Raw genomic sequence first — 26,115 nt, 5'->3', positions numbered from 1 at the left:
AGCAGGACGAGGATCATAGAAGAAGAAATTGGGGGAAGTGAAGGGAAGGAAAGAAGAATGAATAGTGTTCCAAAATGTTCTTTTAAATGTACTTAAATCTTTGTTCTTCATTTAATCAAAGTACTCTTTCTTCATCTCCTCTACCAGTGGTTCTTCCTGTCCGAACCAGAGTTACACCAGAAAACTAAGCAATAATATTCCTAATTCATATAATTCTGAAACATTATAAAGGAAGAAGATATTCAAAACCACAGTACTTAACTGACATTTGGGGTAGAGAGAAGGATGTGAAAGCAAATATAAACAATATCAAGAAACAATTGAACACAGATCTTTTACCTCCCCCTGAGAAACACTTAGTGTCAGAGAAAAGATAATGGATAAGGTGCATCACACATCCTAGTCTCTTTGTTTGTTGGTTGTTTTTTTTAAAAAAAAATTGCTACAAAAAACAACTCCAAAGACATGAATTGAGATCTGTAGGCTGGGAAAATCAACATCAAGGCTTCCAAACTGTTCTCAAGTAAGAGACTGTTCTCAACCCTCAGCACTTGCAGTTTACCATCCACCTTATTTTCAGTCCTTTCAAAGTGATGTTGCTCTGTGCACCATTTAGCAAGTTCCTGAAAGATCTGGAAACCTGTTCTTTCTGAAAAACATGGAAACTGTTCCTACTAACTTTTACCTTCAGAGAGTAAGAGGGGCATTGTGTCTGTATAGGAGAGACACAGTACACCAGAAAATTTGGCTTTTCTTAAGCATGAGATGATTAGGATAGTTGAGAAAGATCAAGTGCCAAGTATAAATAGTCTGGTAAGCATTGGGCTTACAGCAGCAAAAGAGAGGTCAACAGGCCCAAGGCTTTTGGGCAAGAGGTAAGACAGGGTAATTATCCAGGGGGTTAGTCAATAGACAATATAAGGGTTCTCATTGCAAAGTTTTATTGTTGCAAATCATTGATTGCTCACACATTTGTTGCTATTTACTTTAGTTCCACATGTTCAGCACCGTATCTGTCATTGGCGAATTGGCTCATGTTTTTAAGATGCTCACATATTACACTATAGCCACTCCATTTCATACTTACAACAATACTACATAATTCATCACTGTCACTTCAGGCAGTGTTCTGTAGCTGACTTGACCTGCAAAAAGAAAGGCAATAAAGATGTAGAGCAGTGTGACTCTTTGAAATCTACTGTGTCAAGCCCTGTGGCAACATGCTTTTAGTTCTGAATTTCTTTAGCAAACTCCAGCTCAAGATGATTCTTCAGCAAAAGGCAGAAGAAAAGAAGTTGTTTCTGTCCCTGTTGCCAATGATTAAAGTCATCAGTCTGCTAGCAACTGTTACACACATGGACAGGTAATTCCTAGACAGAGGTCTCCGTGGTTTTGAAGAATTTTAGAAATTCTGCACAGCTCAGAGACACGACCTTCTGCATCCACCAGGCAGAGTCTGTTTTAATGGAGGCATATATTTGCCTGTGCAAACAGAAATAGGACAAGACTGAACATCAGACATCCATTTGTACCTAGGGTCTGACAGCTTGCAATGCAACCACATTTTCAAGGGCAACTATTGGGATCTAAAGCATCATCATTTCAACCCAGTCACTGCAGCAGATCAGAGTGTTATACAACAACTCTTTATTTCTATGATTCTGTATCAAGTCAGTCAGACTTTGCATGGATCAGTGTAAACCCATGAAAACAAAACAACGAAAAGAAACTGTAGGCAAGAAAATACGATTGTGTTTTAAACAGAAATACCCAGAATAAAGTAAATTCTCAAGTATGTGAAGGGGATAGCTAGAGTACTTGAGCCTATTTCCTTATTACTTTGCTGTTTTAGGGGACTGCTCCTTTCTTCCAGAAGTAAGAGTGTAACTATTTCAAAGCTCAGTGCAGCCACAAAGAGAGCTCACCAGAATACATTACGGATGCTTTTTGGTCTCTTGCATGACAGTTGCTATTAATATTGAAGCAATGAGGAACCAATGATGTGGAAAAAGTGTATACAGAGCCTAACATAAACTCACCCACATTTTAGGCAAACCACATTAACCAAACCACTGAGGTTTTAGGTATAAATTCAAGACAGGAGGCAATTATTTTTGTCTTTCATTTCACCTATTAAGAAAAAAAAAAAAGTAAAATCTAAGCTTCTGATGAATCTAGCAAAAACTATCCCAGCAAGCCAAGAGTATGACTCACAGAGAAAATGGAAATAATTCACTGCTAGAAGACACAAAGCAAAGCATCAGCTGAAGTCAAGCATCCTGCTAAGATATAAACCCTCTGTCCTGAATGTTAGAATGAAAAACTTACAAGTTCATCCCAGGAAATGAAAAATTGGTCAGGAAAGGTTCAGTTTAGAGAACCCACCAGACAGGATTTGCTTTCACAGCCTGACGTCCAAGAAGGAGAATCAGTGCTTCCTAGAATGAGACATCTGCCCGGGAACAGCAGTTTGAGAATGTTTCCCTGATATAGGTAAATAATGCCTACTGTTTGGAGTTCAATATTGCAGCTGGGCAGAGTTTAGTACTTTTCAAACAAGTTTGAATGACTTAATGATAAGTAAAAATAACATTTCTGATTACTTTTGCCTTAACTTCAAAATTTTCCAGTATTTGGTCAGTTAGAGAATCAAGACTGCAGAAAGAAAAATAAGGTTTCCATGGGAAGAGAAATGTTATGATCCCTCACTCCTGTCAATTAGATAACCCAAAAATCACATTAACTGCCTGGTTCTAAACCTTAAAAACAACCCCATTCCCTTGGGTGTTATTCAACGTGTCAGTTCCTCATGCTGGAAGGAATAAGCAGCTAATTTAGTTCCCATCACAACTATTCCAACGCTGTGTGCCTGACAAAGGCATTACCCAGAGAATGGGCAAATAATTGTCCAGTCCTGACTTTCCATCAGTATTTTCATTTAATATGCAAGACCTAATCTTTCTATGCCTTCTAACAAAACATTTATCCTTGTATTCATTTCTACATAGAAAATATAAGAATAATTATTATCAGTGAAAAACAAAGTGAAAAAAGGTATAGCTAATCACATTCCAATATCAAGGGAAAAAAACCTGCAACATCCAGATGTTGACCTAAATCATTACTTTTGATCACAAAAAAATTGAAAACCAAACTATTCTTCTTGAATTAAAGTTACAATTTCCGGCATCGTATTTAGAAACAATACTTGAGAAGAAAAAGGCTGATAGGTGCTTACATTACCTACCATCACTAAACAGTTCAACCCTTTATAGTAACATTTAAAAAAGTTAAAATGGAGGATTACTTGGGAGAATAAATAAGCTGCTCTGCAATGTTATCTCCCTCCTAACCACCTGGAAGGGAGCTGTATACCTACTAACGAAGCCACTGAATCTTCAAGCTGGAATTGATACATCTTCCCAGAGCCCTACAAACATATGTGTGCAGAAGCCATGACTCTTTTCTAGGTATAGAAATCTGACCTGGGAAGAGATTGTGGAGATGGATGGACATGAGGTTTGATTCTGTACAGTCTGTGAGGACTGTGAAAGTAAGTACACCTCTAAAATGGAATAAAGGTCTTTCAGGGCTAAAGGAGTTCTCTGTAGATGGCTCTGAGTCTTTTTGTGGCTCCAAGACATTTGTGGCCTGATTCAAAATCTGTCTGACGTGGAGGAATAGCTCATTGAAAAGATTCTGCTCATCATTTCTGGCAGAAGTTAAAGCAAAAAAATGTTCCATGGCTGCTTTTCGCATCCCCAAACTCCACATATCTGGAAATAAGGAGGGGAAAAAACAAAAAAAAGGAAGCTCTATACAAAATAATTTGAGGTAGTGAGGAACCTTTCACAGTGCTTCTCTTCTGATCTCTTCTTTAGGAAGAAATTCTTTACAGAGAGGGTGGTCAGACATTGGAATGGGCTGCCCAGAGAAGTGGTGGACTCTCCATCCCTTGAGGTTTTTAAGGCGAGACTGGATGTGGCACTTAGTGCCATGGTCTAGTAACCACAGCAGTGCTGGATCAAGGGTTGGACTTGATGATCTCAGAAGTCCTTTCCAACCCGGTTGATTCTGTGATTCTGTGATCCTATGATCCTATGATTCTCCAGACCCTCTTTCACAGGAGCAAACCCTTCTGGTTATGTAGCCATGGGTTCACCTTGCAGAAAAAGTCACAACTCAGGACCCCAATGTGGAATTCTCCAGAACTATACAGAAGTCTGTGAGTGCCGAAACAAATCCCGTTCCAAACACAAACCAAAAAGGGACACAGGAATCTGATCAAATAAAAATTGTGTGTAAACATGGTCCTAAAGTGGTATCTTAAAAAAAAAAAATTAAAAAATTCAAAACTATTCAGGAAAAAGATGCAGTGAATAAGATAAAAGTTTTCCTCCTTTTTTTTTCCCCAGAAGAGTTTGTTTTCCTTTGCATAAAAAAAAAAAAACTTCATTGGTGAAAAGTGAATTGTGGGCAAAGTTCTCTAATAGCAAAAGTAGTTTGATTCAATTTTATTTCTGATGCTCAAATTCCATTCCTTCTCTAGCCCTCATATCCAGTCACCATGGCAACAAAAGTGATGAAAAATCCTTTGCCCGTTTGATAATCATTTAATCATTTAACAACAAAAGAGATTGGGAATGGGAAAGTGGAGTAGTGTGAAACACCAAAAGCAAAATAAACTGTGGTAACAAAAAAATCCAAATCCTCCAACAAAAAAAAACTAAAAAAGGAAAGAAGACGGACCAGAAGTAAAGAGAAATGGCCTACAGGATCTCTGTGTCCACACAGAGAGTAAATTTAAGCCTCTCATTATGCTCCTTCAGGTACCATAGCATCTTTTCTTTTCTCCCCAGGGAGCCCACGTGGTGTCTGAAATGTCCCTCTAGTAACTGAAAAAATCCAGAGAAAACTCCAGAAGAACTGTGTTACACGTCCAGAAGAACTGTGTTACACATCCAGAAGATGAGCAAACAGTGTTCCTAACCAATAAAAACCACATTCTGGAGTTTGTCTTACTTATCCCTTTGTATCAAAAAAGGAGGGCTTGACTCTCAAGGGTACTTCAATAGGAAATCTCTGAAATGCCCAACATAATCCACTGGGATGATGCCCTGGCAAAAGTCTCTGTCACCTTTAAGCAGCAGGGCTTATGCTCCCATGATGGTGACAGCAGTGTTGTTGAGCAGCTGATAGCCTGGATCGGGTTCCCCCAGAAGAATAAGACCATTACAGGCAATTTCACATCAGGGTGGAAACTCTCCTGCCCAGCAGACAGAAGTTTCCTGCAGCATGTCCTTGCCCCTGACATGCATACAAGATGAAGCCAGTTCAGCTCTGAATACAGGGACAGTCACCTCTTTGTCCTCACTAAATCTGTCTGTGGGACAGAGCTACAGGACAGATGACACATGGAAGAGTGGATATCAAATGAGGTTGTAGATAATTAGACAGATACAGTGCACTGGCAATGTTATGGTGGCCAAACAACCAGAGGAGAAAGCCACAATGTTGGATCTCATCCCAAGAACATGCCCTTAATATCCACATACACAACATGCTGTTCTTTCTCTCATGAATACCCCAGATGTGAGTTAAATGATTACTTTTTTTTTTTTTAATTTACATAATAAAATTTCCCCTCCAAAAAAACCCCCAAACTAACTCATCAAACATGCATGAAAGACAGTTAATTTATTAGAACATCCAGGTCAGCTTTCTGCTTATCAGTCTAGATATGGACACAGAAGCTATCAAGGTAGTGATTTAACTTACACTTTCCCCTCATGTTGAGATGCAAAACTATATCTATCCTGACAACATTTTATTAAACAGTTGATTATCTGTTTAAGCTAATTCCAGGAAATTATTTTTAAATCTTAATGCTGAAAGTCAACAGCTCCTGTGTCATTGGTAGCCCATTTGATATGGGAAACTGCAAATGATCAAATGTTCTTGATGTACCCTTGGCAAAATGTTACATCCCAAAGAAGGTGGTGAAGAGAGGGAAGAAATTTGTGTGACAATCTTGGCTACTCATGCCTGCCGGAGAAGAGCAGCTTTGCTCTTCAACAGATATTATTGAAAATACCTCATGAAAAATATCTTCTGAGTATGCCTGTAACAGGGAAAGGTATGCAATTTTTACATGGCATTGAACTGATAAGCCCTAATATTTTTTAAATAATTGCTATTTCTCAGTTAGTAATGATGTATCTTCAGGCTTTTTAAATTATTTGTCATGATTTCTCCGAGGTGACACACCACTGTGGCATCTTGGCAATTACCCAAACAAGTCTATTAGATAGGAAAAGCTGCATTATTCTCACTGCAAAGAAAGGAAACTGCACACTACAAATTTCTCCTTCAAAATCAACATATGTGAAGGTCACTAGTCACTAATGTTTTCAACAAGAAACCTCCCCTTTTTTTTTTTTGTAATGGAGGAATGGTGAGCATTCATCCTCCTCAGATTTTATCCAGAAAGGGTCATCATATATGCTTTCTCTTTAAATCAGGAAAGTTCGAATGTGGATAAATGAATACAGATAACATTGATAACCCATTGCCCAACAAACTGAAACAAATAGGAACAACAAATAGGAAAAGTCCAGAATTAGGGATCTTTGGATTTTACACCCAGCCTCAAGTAAACAACCAGATAGGATTTAGTTTATGTAGCTGCCTCTAGATTCGTGTTCCTTCACACTCACTCTACTTTTTTTTCTGCAACCCAAGGACATGTTAAATCTAAATTCTTGTCCCAGATACTGAAGTGAGCACCATGGCAGATACAGATCCATGGGAATTTCCAACCTGATGTGCAGTTCTTACTCATATTTATGTAACATTGTTGTACATAAGGGCTTCTAATACTGTTTACTTTAGTACCTATTTCTGACCTGAAGCAGAGAGCTACAGCACAAGCTAAGACAGACCAGTCATGTTGTTCTTGAAATAAAAATAACCATTCAAGTAGCTTTCCCCTGCAAGCCCTCACATGTTCCAAACCTCATTCAATAATTTCAACTAAAAAAAGTCTCATTTGTTCCCAAACCCAAGGATAAGACCACTGGAACATTAATATTCAGTTTTACGCCAGTCTGACCAAAACCTAATTGATAACTTCCCAAGGTAGGCAAGCTACAGTGCAACTTGAGGTTTGAAAAATCTTATTGAAGCCTACTGTCCATTTCCCTTAGTGACAGATAGTCAAACAACCCTCTAATAAAACAGACAAGGTGGGAGGGATGGGGCTGAGCACTGACATTTTCATACACCGTCACACTGTGGCAATTCAGGCTGCGGCCACCAACGTCAGCAAGAGAACACGTGCATAAAACGAGGTGTAATTTGTGCAGATAAAGGCCTCATAACCAAATCAGAACAACATTATAGTGTGCAGATGCCTGTGCTGCAGAGCAGTACAGAAATACACTCTTCAGCCTTAGCTAACTCATTAACTTCTTGCCAGGGTAAATTATTCCACACTGAATTCTGTATTATGGGTTCTAAAGTGCTACTATAAGCTGAGCTACATTCTTTAAAGTAATTTCACTTCTCTCTGCATTGCATTACATTGTGGTATACAGACATTCTTTGCCTTACCTTGCACACATACAGGTATCTGTTTAGTCATTAAAATCTCTCCTCTATCTTTTTTTCTTTTCTTTTTCATTCTTCATTTTGAATTTTCTAAAATTTGTCCCAACAAAAAATTTTACCAGTTTTTCCAGTTATTCTCTACTGACTCACATATGTGAGAGGGGAGAAGTAGATTCCAAAAAGGAAGATATACTCCTCTTGCAGATAATTAAAAATAAAATAAAAATTAAAAATTTAGTCTGCTCTGGAAATTTATAAGATGGGGGGGAAAAACTCAATAGACTTTTTTCTTTTTTAGGCTTTATACCTTAAAAATACTCATAGGTTAGAGTTAAGAAATTTTCTTCCCACAATCCCAACCCAAAGAAAATTACCAAAAGGTAGTTGGTAATTCCTTACCAATTTATTTGAGTCCAGAAGCCAGAGCTCTCAGAAAATCACTAGATCATGCATCAGTAAGGTTAAAGTCACAAAAAAAGGCTGGAGTATTAATACTCTATACCTGAGTCTGTAACTCTTAAGGAAGAGGACAACAAAAGGGTGAGGAGAGAATATGAACCTCATGGTTAAACACGACCACTTAATTTTGCCATGTGCTTCTCTCTCTTTCTTCCAACTGTGTTATGGAGCGGACAGAGGAAGAAAACCAAGGATAGGCAAGAGGGCAGCAATCTGAAATCAAAGACATCAAAATACCTTCTTATGAAATCTGTCTCTTAGTACTACAGGTATTTTCAGACACCAGATACTGGGATATTCAGACCTTTCATCGAATGCAATCTATTTTGGGTCACTGGGTCACCCACATCTTGTCATCACATTACAGTTTTAGAAAGCCTGTGTGGACTCTACATTACTATTACTGTGTTTCTACTATGCATGTGTCATGATCACATTAACAAGGTACTACACAGAAATGGAAAACTGAATTGAACTCATTAGTTAACACCTGGCTCTATTTTTATGTTGTAACTTTGAGAAAAGTTGGGGGGAAAAACCCTTTTTTGTACTGTAGGCAAATGTCATTTTCAACGTATTGAAAGGGAAACTCTACAAATTAGCTGCAGGCAGAATTGGGTAGTAACCCTCCTCCATGCAAGTAAATCATAGCTTGTCTTTTGTTCTCCAAAGGCAGGATTCACCATTCAGTCCCACTGGGAGAGGGCAGTGCTATCATTTCTTATGCAGGTAGACTTTCTAAGACGCAGGAAAGGCTCAAAACCAGTTTGGCTGTATGTCCAGCCAGCTTTTCCTTTGTTTTTGTGCATCAGTTTGTCTCCTCTGCTGTCAGACATCCTGATTTAAGTCCCCACAAATTCAGGAATTTAACAGATAGCACACTAAAGCATCCTTATTCTTGAAATGAAGCTGGCTGTATTGTAACATGGCTGCTTACCATTTCAGTGGGATAAAAATAAAATAATTAAGAGCAAAGATGCCTGCTATTTAACTAGTGATGTATTTAAATAACTTGCTATTACTATTTTATAGTAAGACAATTGTCTACTAAAATATAATCAGTCATCTCAAGTAAACTGCATTATTACAACCTACAGTTAAAAATTACTCTTCAACATTGAAACACTACCTTTATTTGAAAAGGATCCCATGGTATGAAAACTATTTTGATGCAGAATACTATCCACTCAGAAGTGCAGCCACTCCTCTGAGTGATCCTCTCCACAATGGACTAGACTGTGAAACAGGCAGCCAGAGAGAAAGTATGAGGCAAATGAAAACTTAAGAGTCATGTTACCTTTTATATAACATCACAATAATTACACATCAAGTTGTTTCACATAGGTAGGGAACAGAGCTCTAGTATTTATAGTCACATAATTTTTCTGAGGAAATTTTATTTAAAAACACTCGTAACAAAATTGGCAGTATTTGAACTCTTACTATATAAAGAAATCCAACACCTGTGTATGTTAATATGTCAGAGACATTTAGAAATAAAAGATAAAGGTGAAAAATGCACTTTGTTCTCATTCCTCTTCAGTTAGGCAGGTTCTCAGCAGAGAAAAGTTTTCCAGTTTTATGGATCGTGGCTGTGACAGATGAAACGCTTGTGCAGCGTAGAATTTATTTTTCTTGCAGAAATAACATTCTACCAGTTATGCCAGGAGATGGCAAGTTTTATGTGCTTATTTCAATTGAAAACATCTGCACTAGATAATATATGCCGCTGGGTCACATGTTAAATAACACTATTATATGTGACTGCATATAACGGCTGTTTTGCATCTTCTTTATAATGGTTTGCAACTAAGCATAATTGTCTTGGATCATTAATTGAAGTTGCTGTAACATTAACCCTTAATGCTTTTATACTTCTTAGTTTTTCAGTTAAATTAAATCTGAATCAGTTACATACTTGATAGAAGCCATTTCTAGAAATATAACTAAAGAGGTACCTACATTATAACTCAAGTTCAAAAGGTATTCTAAAAGCACATCCTCGCCTCCTATAATTTCAGATGCCAACAGATTTTTTACATGAGAACTTGCAAACCATCCAGTTTTCTGTTTCTGAATACATCAGTGCTAAAGGGTTCCTTGGCAAAACTACGTGTATCTTCTTTGAACTGGTGTCGGGGGGGTTATCTAACCTGGTTTTGAAATCCTGAGTTGCTGAAGCAGCCTAGATGCTGGATGAAGTCTGCAAGAGTGGTGAAAGAGTGACAGAATACAAACTTACTTCCACCACCATCAGCGTCACTGCTTGCATCTTTCCAGTTAGGCACATGCTTGAACACCTCAATGGAACCTGGGTAACTGTGGTTATCCACCCAGGTGTTTTTAGCAACTGACTTAAAACCTGACATGTCTGAAAATCTCAATATTTGGTCTTAATTAGAAGCTAATCTATGGTGGAATTCTAATGAAAAATTAGCATGATCTTCAAAATATTAAAATCCCCTACTTCTAGGTAAATGCAAGAGAAAGCAAATATGGAATGGGAGAGGATGTTTCACATCCCATTTGTCCTCAGACTCTAAAAGTTCACAATTACATTCTAGTTATACTAATTAGTGGCTTGCTGAAAATGAAATCTTTTTGGCTTCCCAATTGTGCCTCACTTATGAACTAAATCTGGAAGTGCTTTTCTAGATGAGAGTTACATCAATGTAAGGCTGGTGCATTTGGCCTTCTCTCCAAATATTTATGACACTGGAATCCAACACACTCCATTGCATGATAACAGATTATTGGGCTGAGAAAAAAATGAAAACATCTTAGAAAATAATGTGCCTTCTATAAACACTTGGCCACAACTTGTGGGAACAGGTTTAAAAAACATGGATGCAATCTTCTTCAACACACACTGTTAATCAGGAATCTTCTCATGATGATATATGCACAGCTGGTTTTCTTCTACTAAATGAAGGCATTGATGATTCAGTCCATGGTGATTTACTTTCTGAAAAGTCTATACTGGAGCTGATAAAGGCTAATGATTAGAAGCTATTTCAGACAGGCCTACCCAATGTCTCTGCCAGGCTGTTAGGGTAGAGATAATAGATTGTCTTATGCTCCATCAGTCTAGATCAGTTCTGTTCTAACAATTACAGAAATGAAAGGTGCAGAACAATGAAACAAGGCACATTATTGTACCAGATGGTCCATTTTAGAACAATTCACATACAGGTCTAGAATAAGCTGTGGCCTCAATATTCACTAATTGCATTTTCAGACTATTTCAATAGTTTCGCTCCTGTTTCCTTACTTTGATCAGGACTGCAGAACTGACACATTTTTATGTGTTCATTGCTTTCAGGATTTAATCTCATTTGTTTAACAGCTTTATATCTTGCACTGTCAAGAGTTTATTAATTTATTTTGACATTCACATGGTCTATCATTGTAATTGTTTCACTATCCCAATATCCATCACAATGAAACTCAGCAAGATTTTCTCTTAGTAATGTTACTTTACAATTAGGGGTATCATACCCAGTCTTCTAATCAAACTGTGAAAAGTATAATGGTTACAGGTAAATAATTTTATGTGAATTTCCAAGCCAGTAGCCCATGAAGCCCAGATCCAACAAGTTTTCAAATGTATTTCAAACTTCATGGTATCTATTTACCGTGGCACCAAAAGGAAGTCTTCCCCAGTTCTGAGTAACAAAAACCATTTTGTTTAGAACCCACAACATGATTCTCCATTTCCTCCCTCCTCCCAAATCACTTTGCATTAAATGATATTGCCTTTATATTCAACACGATATTATGTAACACAGCGAGTGGCAACATAACCTGTCACACAATGGGATGGGCAAACGTTTTCATAAATTTATTTTCTTTCATGTTGAGTACTTGCTGCTATTGAGCTGCATCCTAATTCCAAGTTAAGTTTGGGCAGAACTTACTTATTTACTTATATAAACAATTCCAGCTTCTTCAGGATAGCCCTCCTCAAAACAGATAGCTTACTGTCACATCCTCATACTATTTCTGAGCCATCTGTTGCTGAAATTTTTTGCTTAATGCATTCTTTATGGTGAAAGAATGTGCATACATTATGTTTTCTTTCTTCTGTTCTCTTCCTTCTCATTCTTATCAGTTGATTCTATAAGAAATATGAAAGTCCTGTTAAAAGGGCAGTAAAACAATGTTCTGTATTAATGCTAGTTAGGAATGAGATTTCCTGTAACATTTGCACGCTCCCTGAAATGAACCAAATATGCAAAGAATTGCAGGCCAAGCCTAGAGACAGCTAAATGATCCTGATATAACAAGTATGATTGCACAGAGGGAGAGGACTCTCTGATAATGGAACAAAGAGGTTCTACGTGTATTTAAAATAGCTGCCATCTAAATTCTGAAATGCCATAGAATAATTAGGGATGAGGAAAAGGTTGATACCTGTCTCTGAGAGGGATTAACAAGCTGTCATATCAAAACACGAAGTCAGCAAAGATGTTGTCTGAACTATCATGGGCTGCACCATGACCAGGAAAGGACGACACAATATATTGGGAATCAAATGCAATTTTACTAACAACATTTTGGCACCAAGTATGGACCTTTTACCACATAACACTGATTTAAGGGGAATAAATTACACCACCTAATTAAGAAGAACACAGATAATACAAAAGGACAGAGGCAGGGTTAAAGCTGACATTGGTAGGGTTAAAGCTGACATTGGAGAGCTATAATTTGTGGCAAAAATCTGGAAATCAACATCCTGCTGGCAAGACATCCACTGAAGTGAATGAGGTGACAAATACATTCGCTGTCAAGAGGGCGCCTGTACATCAGCTAGTGTGAGAGTCTACTATTTTACTCAAAGAAGTTTTCAGGATTAGGTACAAAGTCAGAGAGTTCAACAAACTTTTTTGTTGGCTCATCAAAACGGGAACTCCCTGCAAGCAAAGGATTCAGTTTCTGCAAGGATCCTCACTGATAAAAGCTGTGGTTTTTTATTATTATTTTTTACTGTTGAGGTATTCTAGTTCAAAAGGACTGCTTTGAAACACTGAAACACTTGGAAACTTGATTGGAAAAGGATACTACGCTCTGAGTTCCTAGGAAATTAGTAAATTAGGACAAAGTTCTGCTGACCCCAAATTCTCCCTTCCCCTGCCTAGGTTAGTAATTTAGAAACATTTTTTTTTCACCCCTGTTCAGAATAGGAGTTAGTCCAAAACCTTTTGAAACAGGAAGCCCAACATTTGTTTTGTTTTACTAAGGATCTTCCACTGTTGCCAGAAAATCTGTTTTCACACACGGTTGTTTTCCTTCACAGTCTGCAAGTGAGTAAACACAGGAGGCAGCTCTGTCAGAACTGGTTTTGAAACAGGACTATCTGAACAGAGCTGCTATCCCTTCAGAGGCATATAGAAGTTAGTTTTCTTGTCCAAATTCAGGGGTTTTCTCTCTTTCATTTTTTTTTAATGTAATTTTTTAGTAGAAAGCCAAGCATAAGCAGATCAAGGATACAGCCAGGGCCTTTAAAAACTTCTTTTGAAAAAATGAAGTAAAGTGAGAAAATGTTCTTGCTCAGGAGCAGCAAGCTCAAGTCAGCAAGAGTGCATGAGAAGTCGGGTTCAGATAAGGAACAGATTTTGCTCCTCCTACCTCTGTTGAATCTCTTTTCCAATACTTATGTTCAAACCAACAAGATCAGTGGAAGGTTTTTTTATAGTAACCATTCAATCAGTTGAACACAGAGCTGGGAAGGACCTAAAAAGATGATCAGGTAAACTCCCTTTCTCCAGGCAAGGCTGGCTCTATCTGCAAGGTCCTGCTGGCAGCTGCTCCAACCCGCAGCAAACAAGTAACCCATTTCTCTAAGTATGTTCCAATTAATGCTTTTCTTCACTTTTCTCTAGATTCTCCTCTCCCAATCCAAACCTCTACTGAACCACAACACTCAAAATCAGACTGAATATTTTAGGCATTGACTCACCACTTCTGAAGAGGATGTCAGAATTATACCATGCGTGTTGCAAATATGACTCTTGCTTACATCTTCAGTATGATGTTCATTTTTTTCTCAAAATTATGAAACTTTAATATTTACTGTGCAATTAACTAAAGCTCTGTATATCTTTTCACTTGTAACAGGACAGGGATAGTGGGTACAACTATGAGACGGAATTTGATCCCCCAAAACTTTTATTGACAGTACCTGTGAGGAAAAAAAAGGTAAAAGGAAGGATTAATTCTCAGGTCTTTGGTATAAAAGCAATGTGATCTTCCCTTGAAAAGGAACAAGTGATCTACAAAATTACTGAGTTGCTGTAAAATGGAAATCCCTAAGACATCGGTTTTTTGTAAATCACTTTTCAGACAATAACAGTGACACAAAAGAATGTATAGGTCTAGTAATTTCGTCCTTGACAGTGTAATTGCCATTACTATTCTGATTCCTAGAGGGTCTGATTTTACAGAGGTGCTGAGCAGCTGCAATTTCCATTTATTTCTGGTGGAACTGTAAATGATCAGGACTTTTGAAAAATCCATAACCCACTGTGATTCAATCCTTACCAAAAAAATACTACCTTTTTTCATATAGCTTGAAAGTTATTTATTTCCCACAATAGGCATTTTCAATGCAATTCTCCAATAAATAATAAATCACACAAAGAATATCCTTCAAAATATTTTCAAAACATCTGATATATGGCAAATGCTTTGCATGTCTAGAAAATGTCTATTTTTTTTTAATCTTTTGGAGAGTTGTTTTTTAGTGTCAACAGTCAAAGATTTGTTCTTGGATACAAGCTCTCTGTGTGTTTGTATCTTGGCAGAGCTTGGTAGATAATAACATGCAGTCTGAACCTCCTAGAGCACTCAGAGTTTTTAAAAATCACTGGGTCACAGCTCAGCAGGCTGTGCAATGCACTGAAGCAGACACCATATGCAGCAGGTTTGGACACTAGAACTATTTATAAAGTTGTAAGTGGGTTTTATTTTGGTTTTTTTTTTAATAGTTTCAACATCTGAAATTAGCTAACAGGAAATAATCCCAATCTTTTCTCTACCGAGCAGATTAATTTCAAAGTCACATTATCTGTTGTATTTTAGAAATCAAAATTTGGATCTAAACAGCTGCTGATTTTGTTTTGCTTTTGGAGGGGTAGGGTGAGGACAGGGAAGTGGAGTTCTGATGCAAGAGAATTAAACATGCCTAAGTTGTTCATTGGCAAAACTGTCATGGTGCTATTAACTATAAAGGAAGAAAGCAAAGCAGAAATGAAAGCAATAGGCCATCATTTCAATACTGCACGTTTGAATTAATGATTAGGCACAAAATAACAGGAGCAAGCAAATGTAAACACCAAAGGGGACTCCAGTGGAGTCTAAAATCAACATTATCAAACCAAAGAGAGTACATGAATCAATAATAAATATATATTTACATATTTTACAAGCTCTCATTAAATAAAACTCACCATGATATCTGTTTTATACCAATTTATTTGATCAATAAGCTACAATTTTGTTTGTGACAAAGTTACCAAATCTTCACAGAAAATGTTCTGAGACCAGATGTGTACTCTGCTCACCATTCTGCAAATAAGTGTATTAGACTGAAACATTTTACCAGATTCAATTTTGGTGGCATTTTTTTGAGGGGGAGAGGGGAGGAGGTTGTGTTTGCTTTTTCCATAATTAAAATATGCTGGTCTTCCATACAAGTTGCTTAAACCGTGTCATGCTTCCCATAGTTCAACATAAATAATGAATAATCTCAAGGCAAACAGTCCTCAAGAAACCCTCAAACTGTAAGCTGTTCATTGAAAACATTCAGAGGCTACTGACAAACAAAAATGGCATTCACAGAAATTAGGACTAATTCATGAATGACTCACAAACAGCAGAAACAGCTAATTCATAATTAATATTATTTACTTTCATAGTTCAAGCACAAAAGAAATAACCCTATATGGATGAAAAGTAGTGACCTGAGTTGCTTACCAACAATGACAGGACACTGTATAATAGCTCACAGTATCTTAGGAAAAATAAGACTAGGTATATGACCAGACATATTGTGAATAATAATCTGTCCACTGAGTAAGTTGATTGATATGCTGTTTCCCTATACTAAATTGTCCTACATTTGCATTCTGAGCATTATTTTCTGGTGAAACTTCAAAAACATGTTTTTTTAAATAAGGTGTAGAACAGAATTAAAGTAAGACTGACTAGATATTTGGAAATAAAATTGAACTCTTTTTGAACAAGAACATGAACAAGAACTTATTCAAAATGTTCCAAAATGTACCATATAACTGATCTTTCCTAAAATTGAAAAAATCGGGGTTTTTATATTAATTTTACATTAATTTTATATTAATTTTACATTTAAATTATTCGCGATAATTTTAAGTAAAAAAAAATCTTTAGAATGTTTTCCTTCACAAAATATTCCAAAATCTGTCACAATGATCAGGTTAAAAGAAAAAACCTGAAATCTTTGAATTTTCTTCAGATTAGAACTTTTCTTACCAAATCCACTTCTAAGAACAACAGAGTCAATAAAAGTGTCAAAGAATTTGTTTTGCAGCTGAAAACAGAATTTTAAATTCTTCTCCATTTTAAATTTAGTTGAAAAATCAACTGAAAAGAAATAGCCAAACATCCTTTGTTTCACAACAGGAAAAAATCAATCAAACAAAAAATTACAGTGTTCCTATTCTAATGAAAATCTGAGTAAATCAAAAATGTTAGCATTTTAAATTATCTTCTCATCCTTTCCTAATGGGAAAAAACCTAATTCTTAGTTTATTAAATATATTTCCTTATTTCTAGTGGAAAAGAGAGGGATAAATAAAAGAAGAAAAAGGAATGTTTTCCTCGAGGAAACAGATACTAAAGATGTCAATTTATTTCCAAACTCATGGTTTCTATTTCTTAACTAATTTTAATAAGACTGTTACTTATGCCATCTCTTCCACCCTCATCACCACTCTCTGGGGTAAAAGCATACCACAGTGTGCTGATTTGGACAGGAGTAGAGTTAATTGTCTTCACAGTGGCTAGTGCAGGGCTGTGTTTTGGATTGGTGCTGGAAACACTATGCAAAATATAGAGATGTTTTTGTTATCGCTGAGCAGGGCTTGCACAGAGCCAAAGGCTTTCTGTGCTGCCACGTTGTCAAGGGGGCTGGGGGTGCATGGGAGGCTGGGAGGGGACACAGCCAGGACAGGTGACCCGAACTGATCAGAGGAATATTCCACACCATGTGACACCATGCTCAGTATAAAAAATGGGGGGGTAGAAAGAGAAACAGGCAGACATTTGGAGTGATGGTGTTTTGTCTTCTGAAGTCACCGTTATGCATGATTGGGCCCTGCTCTCCTGGGGATGGCTGAACACCTGCCTGCCCATGGGAAGTGGTGAATGAATTCCTTGTTTTGTTTTGCCTGTGTGCATGGCTTTTGCTTTCCCTATTAAACTCTTTTTATCTCAACCCATGAGTGTTCTCACTTATACTCTTCCGACTCTCTCCCCAGTCACACTGGTGGGGGAGGGAGAGAGGGGCTGTGTGGGGCTTGATTGCCACCATCACCCACAGTTATCCTACAACTTTTTTTCTTTGCTCTTTCTGCATTTTTCCAGTATCCACCATCTGAGTCTCTACACTTCAAATTTTTAGCACCTGTCTCTGCTTCCAGAAGGGTCTTGTGAAAATGCAATAACACTTAATGTTCTGTGTTCCCTAAAACCCAATAAACTTCACATTAATTCCTGGGGAGATTGCCAAGCCTGCAGGTGCCTACAATATTTTTAAGGGTAATGAAACAAAGGCATTTTAAAGGAGGGTTGGAAATAGTTTTAATTTTCAATGTGGAAGAGATATGGTTAATATTGAAAGCTGAGTGTTCTCTTTCAGGGGAAATATTGTAGGACAGGTGAGACAAGGTATTTCAGAATTTTGATCTTTATGCTTACGCAGCTCAGTCTTCAAAGTTTACCTCTCTCTTCAGCTTTTACATGCCTTAATATAGAATCTGCATCCCTTCCATCCACAAAAGTTGTTTTTTAGCAAAGAAAAAGCATAACCAGAGTAGACATGGTATTGCCATGAGCTTGAGTCTTCTATGATGAATTTTGAAAAAATGAATCTGAAAACAGAAAGTGGGAAGAATTCAGAATCAAACCTCCTGCAAAGCTTGGATCCATCCTGAAGCAGAATAAAAACATTGAACAAACTCCAAGGAACAAAATGCATTCATAAATGTCAAAAGGTCCCATTTTTACATATTCAGTTAAAATATCTGAATTTCTTAGAAACAAGTGATTTGGTTACTCAGTTGTATTTCAGCATTAAACTTCATCTTCTTATTCTCTCAATCCAGTTTTGCCTTCTGTCTCCATAGCAGGCTGACAGGACCAAAATAAAGCCATCAATAGCATACATTACCTAAGGTGACTCATATGATTCCAGAAAATGTATTAGAGAATACATGTTTGACCAAAACCCCAGCTTATAAAAGAACGCAAGTTTTATAAAGGTAAAATTTATCTATGGCAAAATGCTATTTTATATTATATTTATTTAGTATTGACCTGAAGGAAAACAGTTTAGATCACTGTCAAAACAAAATCAATACTTGAATTCAGGTCAACTAACATGAAATAAAATAGCAATTTTAATTTTAATTCTCCATCAGAAAATTATGACACATAAAAATTTCTATCATGTTTTTTTCCCACCTTGGAAATTACACTTCACTTTGGTGAAAAATTCCTAACTACCTCTAGCCAAAATCCATGTTCAGGTACTTGAAAATGTTTCCTGAATTTTACAGAGCCAGAATGCTCTGTGCTTCCACCAGAACGGATTCATACATAATTTAGCCAGAAGGGACATTCCTATTCATTAGCCTCATGTCCCATATAGCACAGTCAATAGAGATTCCCTGAATTATGTTAGGACTGGGTTAAAAAATAAATTGCAGGGATGAAAAATTCACCACACATTTTGGCAAGTGTAAGTTCTTCCAAAGGTTTAACAACCTCAGCACTAAATATTTGTACCTGATTTCAGGTCTAAATATATCCCATTTCCATATCCAGACATCAGCTCTCCTTATGCATTCATGTGCAAAACTGATGAGCTCTTTATTATGACATTACTGTTCCCCATGTAGTTACTTGCAAACTGTGATTAAGTCCCCCCTTAGCCTTGTCTTTGTCAGGATACACAGATTGTGCCTACTGGAGTCTGACCATAATGCATGTTTTTGAGTGCTGTAATCATTCTTGTGGCTATTCCTTGAAGAGCATACTGCTGGGAGCAGACTGAGTGTACTGGGTCTCCATAATTTGGTCACAATTTGGAACACAAGGCCTGCTACACAGGCCCCTGGAGCTTAAGAGAAAGCTTCCATTTGGATGCAAGGAGTTTTGATCTGTAGTGCACAGTATGCTTTTCTGGGGAACAGGTACTAGCCAGGATACTGTCTGCTTACCAGCCTGCTTTCCACTTGGTTTCTCTCCAGCTCTTGCCTAAGAGGTTCTCTGCATCCATTAAACAGCTTGTATCCCACAGAGACTTTGGCCTTAACAGCATTCCCATTAAGTCAAAATAAGAGCAATACAAAATGTACAAACTGAGCCATCTCCAATGTGCAGTTTGTGAATGCTCTTTTTATTGCTGTGATTTAAGTGGAAGGATTTGAAATTCAGAACTGAGAATCTCTCTTCCCCCATATTCCTTTATGGGGGAATCAATGGGTGTTCATTATCTAAATGCTTTTGACAATCAAAGGCTCAACATTACTTTGCTGGTAGAACAGAAAGTATTCAATGGTTATTTAAAACTCTTTAAAATGGGTATGCAGTTTCTGAGACAGATAACAAAAGATTCACTTACACAAAAAAAAAAAAAAAAGGAAGTTTTATGCTTTTGGCACAAACATTTCATCTCAAAGTGAGTTTTGCAGTTTCAGTGACTGGTTCCTTGAAATACAGTCAAAGTTCATTCATGTAATTTTCATTCAAGATGCTGACAGCTGTATTGCTGCTTTCTTTCTGGATTTCATACTGCCTTCTCTAAAACAGACTTCAAAGAAATGGAATTATTAGCATGCTTGTCACTGACAAGGGTTGATTTGTTACCAGTCAGGAGATACCCTCACTGGCCAAACGGTAACAGCCTGAGACAGCCTCTGTCAAACATCCTCATGTCAGGGATCGACCCATTGGATACAGAGGAATATTTCAGACCCCTTTTACTTGGTGGGACAGCTAGATTCCTGAACAATACAATTAGGTAAACTTTCTCATCAAAACATACCATTTTTAATCAAAACCTGGATAAATATCATCTCATCACACGGACAGAAAATATGTTAGTTGCTCTTTCAAGATTTGAGATTTTGCCTCTGGAAAAAAAAAAAAAAAGCTATAGTTTTCATGCCATACACCATGAGATGCACACATGCTGATCTGCCTAGAGTCAACAAACCACCTGAGTAACCTGATTCCCTTGGGCCCTGCTCCCTCTAGGAAGCTTTGCACAGTTTTGTGCCTTTACCACAAGCCACAGGTTTTCCATCAGCATTTTTTTCTACTAGTTGCTGAAACATGCCTTTTGAAGTAAAATGAGTCTTTCTTTGAATCCCTTCCCGTTTTCTGATAGTTCTGTAGCAGCTTAGCTCTTCATAATGAAGCAATATGAGGTAATTTCACCCGTACTTGTAGTCCAGTATGTCAACATGATCTGTTCATCTCTTAAGTGGGAAGTGTAACTGCCAGTCAAACAGTTAATTGAGTATAATGATCTCACAGGTTTTAAGAGATTTCATTAAGTTAACCCTGAGGGTTTTCATTTTACATTCATTTTTCAGTGTATCAAAATAAAAACTGGTTTACCATAAAGCAATATATTCTCACCACTTCATTGTTAGATATTCTTATTGATCACACTTTTATTTCAAATAAACAGCGCTGTCCAATCTCTTTGAAGTACTCTTTGTGGCCAGGTTACCTTGGCAATAGAGCTGTGTGGAAAAAGGAAATATTCTCTCTCAGAAAATGTTTATAATTTGAAATCTGTTTGCCTCCCAAAGCAAGCCCCATCTGCAAAAAGAAACAGAGTCCTGACTTTCTATCAGTAAGTGAAATAACCTATTGGTTATTCGACAGCCCTGAGATTGCCAATGAAACAGCAAATTGGGTTTGTGTTTTTTTTTAGCAGACTGCTCGGAGGGACTAAAGAGAAACTGGCAAGAATTGACTCTTTGCTGCAACAAAACCTGATAAATTTTAGCTTCAGAGAGTGAGAAAATTCTGATATAAGTTGTTTAGTCATTGTTTTGCCAGCTAACTCCACTTAGTAACTCATCAAGTTGAAAGGGCACTTAATGAATACTTTGATGGCTTTAATTTCCTCTGTAGCATTTTAGATTTTAGTCAGCATCTCTAATTCCCATGCTTTATAATGAATAGCACAAATATAAAACAATATCTGGAAGAACTAGATTAATATTAAGAACTACTATGCACAATGTATAGCAGGAAGGAAGAAGTCAGATCACAAAATTCCTTTCTAAGTTTAAAAAGCTCCCCAAACCTGATACTTAGCTTAAGCACCTGTAAAAACTAAGGTTATTTTGTGAAATTGTAGAAATGAAACTTCTTCTTTAATAAAAATTTAATATATGGCCTTTTGGCTAGAGACTACAATTGAAAATTCTACTTACATTCAACATTCCAAGTATATTGGTTTAGCTTGGGAAAATTTTAACGTGCTCCATAGTTCTGTTCTACCTGTGTTGTATGGTTTAGACACATCATGATGACAGAAGTTGATTTAGTTGGATTGTTCAGGGGAATGGTCCAGCTACCCGGTCAGATGCAGCTACTCAGTCAATATATTGTCTTGCACAAGAAAACTCCATATCCTATAGAGTCGATAGGAGAAGAGGCTTTCATAATAAAACAAGAAAGGCCTAAGTTATGTTATAGTTACGCATGTACATGTAAATATCAGAATCAATAAATTCTATTAAATTCTCTGGTAGAAAAGAAAATAATCAAAACTCCCCTAAAATCTTCATGTCTGGTAGGACAGAGGACAGAGAAGGATCTGCATTCACCTGTGGGGCCCCCAACATAAGAAGGACATGGACCTGTTGGTTTGAGTCCAGAGGAGGCCACAAAAATCATCAGAAGGCTGGAGTACCTTTCCTATGAGCACAGGCTGAGAGAGTCAGGACTGTTCAGCCTGGAGAATTGAAGGCTCTGGGGAGACCTGAAGCAGCCTTCCAGTACCTAAAGAGAGCTACAAGACAGCTGGAGAGGGACTTCTGTCAAGGGAATGGAGTGATAGGATGAGGGGGAATGGCTTTAAACTGAAAGACGGTGGGGTTTAGATTTGATACTAGGAAGAAATTCTTTACTCTGAAGGTGGTGAGGCACTGGAACAGGGCCCAGAGAACTTGTGGATGCCCCATCCCTGGCAAAGTTCAAGGCCAGGCTGGGGCTTTGAGCAACCTGGTCTAGCAGAGGGTGTCAGGGGGTTGGAATTTGATGATCTTTAAGGTTCCTTCCAACTCAAACCATTCCAGAATCCATGATCTATAGTAAATTCAGCTTAAAATGCCTTTAAATATGCTTACACATGATGATCCAGCTGTCAAATAAGTATCCTAAATAAAACTTCCCTTTTTACCCCCTATCCTGGGTGGCCAAAGAGGAATTCACATTTTTCAGTCAAATGCCAAGACTCAGCAGGAGGTGCAGACATTGATTTGCATCTATTACCTGATGTAAATTGTTTAAACCTAATATGAAACTACACTGAACTCACATCATGACTTTTCTTCTGCCAACTGAATTTTTTTCAGTATAAAGTCTTCTGCCGTCTCAGTCCAGAGAATTTGAAGGATCTGAGACAAGACTCTAATGAGTCCAAACAGCAAACAGTCACAACTACAGCTTTGATACTAACTTCATAATGTTCAACTTGTTTTGACAAATATCCACAATGTTGTTCCAGAGATGCAAGACAAGACGAAACAATGTAGAATTGACAACCAATGTTCTTTAGTGTGTGCAGCAGATCACACTTGCTTCAGCAATCACCAGCACAGGTAAACCTTACCTTATGATGTGGACTGATGGAAAGTATAAAGACAACAAATTTATTTAGAAAGTTGATAAAGACGATAAATGAGATTGTATTTCTCAGTTATCATTCAAAGAATGCTAAAAAATTCAAAGAATGAAGAAAAATTAATTTACCCAAGGAGACATAAACAGAAGTGAATTAAGTATGTCATAGCCTGTGGTAAAAAAAGTTGCTGGGTACCTAATCCAGGAAGGAAATTTTGTATCTCAGTTGAGTCAGGGTGCATATAGAATATCAAACATTGAGGACTATGCATAGAAAAAATATGAGAAAACACCTCCTTGTTAGTGTTGCAGAACAGATGCATGTGCACTATTCCAAACAGTAAGGAGTGACACCAGAAGGTAAATCAATCAATATGTGTTTTTAATTTAATTTAATTTTTCTTGCTAGTCAAGGCATACAAACCCAGATAGCGTGAAGACAAATGCCAGCCAGGAATAAGAGCTGTAGACCTGTGTTACTGCTCTGATGAGTATCACTGCTCACAGAAACTCCTGAGGAAAAAAAGATGTCTAAATTAAAGGTATTCTTCTCCTTAAAAAGTTTACTGGCTTTAGATGGATGGGGTTCCTTGGTTCGGTAAAGATAGTTCATCATAGTCTAGTGAATTGAGTCAGTTTGGCATGATAGTAAAAATCTGCATTGTGCTGATTTTTGTTTCTGGGTTTGAAGGGGCGTCCTGTGGTCAAGAACTGTACGTATGACATGTAAGTAAAACTTTAAGTAATGTAGCAGCACAACACAAGCTCACATGTCCAAAGTCATGCAGAAAATCTGAGATGGAACTGGGAAATAAGGCCAGTATCTTAATCCTAGTTTACTCACTAATAGATCTTTCCCTCTGAAAATTCTATAACCAGTATTAGTTATGCAGTTAAATACCTTTTTCTCACCCAGAAGTGACTCAGTAGGCGTTTTGGTGTCAAACGTACTGTTAACAACATCAGATTTGTTTTTAAGACAATGAATTGCCTTTGCTAGTTTGTGAAAATTGAGGTGAAACTGGTACATTCCCATCAGATTGTACATCTAATGGGGCTACATTCACTAAAGCTTGTTAAATACAATACTTTGAATATATACCTGCTGGAAAAAGAGTAAACATATTCATGAAATAAATAATTATGTAATTAAACCAGAGTCATACATAATATAATAATGTCTGATTAAGGTCTCAGACATTTTAGCATTATTATGTGAGTAAAAGGCTTGATGTTATTGCTACCTACTCAGTCAGCACATCCTCCTAATTTATTCATTGCATTTTACAACTATCCAAATAGCTCACAAAAGAGATTATTCTAGAAAAGTCATAGAAGCTGCTTATACAGTGCCCAAGCACAATGTGTAGGCAAGATAGAAACCTACTGTAGTTGGACGATATGAACAACTCACATCCTGTAATGTATTCATCAGTGAATCATTATCCTCATTTTATTGCATGGAAACTAAAGCCACAGAGAACATGAAGAAAGCTCTTACAGCAACTAGTTTCAAGTTCTCCAGTTTGTCTGGTTAATTTTGTTTCCTTACTTTCCCTCTTTACAGCTGATGCAGAAAACTGAAGACCCCTCCCGAGCGGTAGCGTTGTAAAAGTACACAGAAAGTCTACAGCAGAGGAAGACATTGAATCCAAGTCCTTAAGAACTAAACTGTACTTATGCCAGATGAAAGGTCTCACCCAGGATGAACATTTACCTGTGGATGCAGCTAGCATCTGGTTTTATGTATGTGTCAGAAGACTAGGGACAGAAATTAAATTAGGTAAACAAAAGCACAATTGCATTTGTGACATAACCTAAAGCACATGTAATGCTCAAGAGTTTCCCTTCCCTGCTTTTTCCTTCTCTCTCTCCTCACAAATCCTCTTCTACAGTCATATAAACAAGAAATGGGACTAGATCCAAGATATCCTCATTCCCAGGGAAAGTTCATCATCACAAGGCTGGGATTTGACTCTTACATTAGCCCAGTAAAATCACAGTTATACCAAGCAATATGAAACAGCTCCAAAAAGAAGGTTTGAGGGCCCCTTCACTTCACAACCCATTTGTAAGCAGAGTTAGGGTGGTCTCCTACTAGGAAAGAAATATGTTCTTGAACACTGGCTTGGGAAATGAAGGAACAATACAGACATGGAGCCACGAAGCTATTGGATAACTGAAGCAATTGAAGGGGACAAGGACAACACTTTCCCACCTTTGGAAAAGGTCCAAATCTTCAGATTTAACCTGGCTCACATTATGCCCATGGAAATTATCTTATGCAGTCATGTTATCCTTCCTTGTCCATTTATCTCTTCCTAACTAGTTGAATGTGACCAATTCTGCCAAATTTGTCTGTGTGACAGTGGTCTCAAAGGTATCATGTTCTTATACGTTTCATGCAGATAAGCAGCAGAGCAGCAGCACATTTGCCCTTCTTACTGAGGGAGGTGCAGCAGTTAGAGCTCTCTCTTGTGGGATACTGGAACACCCATACAAAGAGAGAAAGGGTACCAAAACCCCTGCTGTAAGAAAAGTCACAAAGGAGTTTGCTCATTATTCAGTATCAGGAGATCCTGAGCTGGGGGGGAAGTGAGCTGCCAGCACTGTGCCTTCTGAAACTATCTGTTTCACAAAAAGGGCTTTTGTGCTCAGCTGTCACCTGGATCTCAGAGCTGAGATCTCCAGGTGGAGGCAGGCACCTGGCCACTGGCAGAGCAAGGTCCTGCAGTTTCAAAGAACAGTGGGGTTTGACACCTGGCTTTTCAGGAACAGTTTTTTGTTATCTTTGCTTTAGAGGCAGGTGGCAAGATGGTAAAGGTAGAAGGAAAAAGGGAAGCAGATAAGCAAATTAGCTCCAAGAAAAACAGTGATGTAATCCCCACCGGACAGACTATCATAATATGTCATTAAAAA

At 37.5% G+C, this 26,115-nt stretch overlaps 2 long non-coding RNA genes across 2 annotated transcripts in view; both read right to left on the bottom strand.

The window, feature by feature from the left end:
• LOC127468164 (uncharacterized) overlaps positions 1-26,115 on the bottom strand; it is a 98,401-nt gene that overhangs the window by 24,109 nt on the left and 48,177 nt on the right. The window contains exon 2 of the long non-coding RNA XR_007903427.1: positions 1,088-1,145. This is a non-coding gene — a long non-coding RNA (uncharacterized LOC127468164). The remainder of the gene's footprint in view (positions 1-1,087; positions 1,146-26,115) is intronic.
• On the bottom strand, positions 14,157-20,432 carry LOC127468163 (uncharacterized). Its single transcript, XR_007903426.1, has 3 exons — positions 20,375-20,432; positions 18,048-18,197; positions 14,157-14,251 (listed from the first exon to the last, which is right to left on the bottom strand). It is a non-coding gene; the product is annotated as an uncharacterized LOC127468163 (long non-coding RNA).

This window comes from Manacus candei, unplaced genomic scaffold (genome assembly GCF_025592945.1).
Source record: "Manacus candei isolate 608988 ecotype Guabito, Panama unplaced genomic scaffold, ASM2559294v1 h1tg000014l, whole genome shotgun sequence".
Lineage (NCBI taxonomy): Eukaryota > Metazoa > Chordata > Aves > Passeriformes > Pipridae > Manacus > Manacus candei.
This window is presented reverse-complemented; position numbering and strand designations above follow the sequence as displayed.